The following is a 2,584-nucleotide window of genomic DNA, read 5'->3' on the forward strand; positions in this document are numbered from 1 at the left end:
TCACGGCCTTTCTTGGAGCTGTCCATTAGTTTGGAGTTCCAACACGCGTCCATAGTGATAAAGGAGGGGGGGGGGGGGGGGGGGGGGGGGGGGGGTGACGATGTGGAATATTAATATTGTTTCTTACAGAAACGTGAGGAGGCACTAATGGTACAATCAGCCCACTTCTTGCCTCTGTAAACACTTTCCTGATGATCATTCAGTAAATTATGGTTCCATTTAGAGGAAAAAACGTCTACGGGTAACACACAGCAGAGAGCGACGGCCAGAGTAACCCTTTGTGCTGTAAGCTGTAATAATTCTGCTTGGAAAGCACAGGAATGTACGTAATTTATTTGACTTAAGTTCATTCCTGCGTTGTCTTGCTAACGTTAGCTAGCCAGCTAATCTGACTGTGTATGCTAACTCGGGGAGGGGGTAACGTTACGCTCTAACTTCAGACCGCTTTCTCAAACAAGGGCTGCTAACGTTAATGTTACAAAATAAGATTTATTTAAAGGCTACGCAATTCGTTGATCAATTTTATAATTCGGAATCTGCAAGTTTCGCCATTTGGTTGTTCATTCGGTGTTTATTGTGGAGGTTGTTGTGTTGAACTTTACGTTAAAGTGGATAGGTAGGTAGGTTTATTGTCACAATATAACAAGTTAAGTTATTTTGTGAAATTGAGTTTTGTAACTCCTTTCTACTACATAGCAGACAATATAAATTAATACAGAATCAATTATGAAAAATGGTAAACAGAAATAAACTATCATCAATGGAGCAGAGTTTAAGAGTATGATAAGAGTAAACTTGCTCTACACTCTGGTGGTGTGGCAGCTGAAACTTCTATATCTCTTCCCAGAAGGCAGCAGGGTGAACAGGCTGTGGCAGGGTGGGTACTGTCCTTTAGTATCCTTTGGGCTCTGCGTAGGCACCTCACATGTTAGCCTGTATTGTTGACATGCACAGCTGGGTTAACTAACGTTTTTTGACTGAGAAAAGCTGTGTGGAAGTTAAGTACAATTTCAAGCATATTTAATAACCACAGTAGGAGATAGGACATGTTTTTTTGTGTGTTGTGAAGTTTGAAATACTGCAGCTGCTTAGCTGGTTGTGTTACAGAAAGCCCCTATTGCAGCATATTGTCGTGACAAGACAGTCTCTACTACTCTTTACACTTTGATTGCATTTCTATGTAGTTGTTGGAAGCAGAGGGAAACATTTGACTTTGAACTTTATGAGCAGACATGTGGTGCTGCAAACACACTCTACCTGGGCACTAGTTACTGTGTTGAGCCCATTGCCCAGTTACCTGCTGCTGTTTGTGCTGTGATGCACTGTATAGCACCACGTTCACACAAAGCGATATCGTTCAGCATATGAGTGCACATAGATTTTTATGTATGCTGGTATTTAGTATCTGTCACCTTATTTGGGACTGATTGTCTTTACCTCCAAAAGTGCTCATAAATTGTCCTTGTCTCCTGCCACAGGTCTGTGATTCTGCGAGAGAAGCAGAAGTTGGAGAGTTTGAGGGCAAGGCTCATTGCCTGGAGCAGGACGAACCAACCAGAGAGGCAGGTGTCTTTCCCCCCTATCTCATCCCACCCCAGCTCTTTAAAATCATGATGAGCTCTGACTGATTTATACCATGTAAGATGACCTCATTTGCTCTTCTTTCAGGCTGATCTGCTGTCACAGTTGAACACAAAGGGTCGCAACTCCAGCGTTTCAGCAAACAGCTTCGCAAAAGATTTTGATAGGTAAATACTAACTTGTGTGGGTTTGGATGGATGTCACAGGGATGTAAACAAAACCATTCATATTAAGCAGTGGACTATCATAATCAGACCTAGCTAGTTACTGTTGTGGGAAAACGGAACACGAAAGAGTATATTGATATGTGTACTTAAATGGAATTAGTATTCATTCTCTGCACTTTATTTATTGTATTGGATGCACATGACATTTAAACAGAGTTTAATTTAGCTTGGGACTAACAGGGACATAAAATGTAGCATGTCTATATTACCGTCCAATACCAAAGACTCTTAACAGCAGAGCTAACTATCAAAGGTGAATACTACCAAACATGTTGAAACTAGTAACATAACATCTATCTTCACACAGTGAAATGGGTAGGCAATCACAAATGGTAACACAATTTAGCACCTGAACACAAAATCAGGACTGTATTACAATGCCACTCCTTTATCACGCGTCCATGAAGGTGACAATTATTCAGCACTTACTTGAACGTGGACGCACGTGAGCACAAATAAGTCCACAACGATTAATTGGGCTGCACAGTTTAGGGTGTGGACTAAACTGGCCCTAGGATGTGAGACTCAAGCGATTTGCTGTCAGAAGTCCCGCCTTACGCTGCAGTGGAAACGTCACTAAAGCTTATCATAGGTCTGCAGCTTATTATTATGACTTTTTTTACCTGGATGCTTTATTTTTGTCTCACTGGATTATGTCGTTTGATAATTAGTTTGATAAAAATATTTTCTTGTTGTTGCAGCTGCAGATTGAGGCCCACTGACTGAGCCTGTTGAGCCCTGTTGGAAGAAGCATATAGATCTTTTACTTGTACAAA

Source organism: Micropterus dolomieu, linkage group LG03 (genome assembly GCF_021292245.1).
Source record: "Micropterus dolomieu isolate WLL.071019.BEF.003 ecotype Adirondacks linkage group LG03, ASM2129224v1, whole genome shotgun sequence".
In the NCBI taxonomy this organism is placed as follows: domain Eukaryota; kingdom Metazoa; phylum Chordata; class Actinopteri; order Centrarchiformes; family Centrarchidae; genus Micropterus; species Micropterus dolomieu.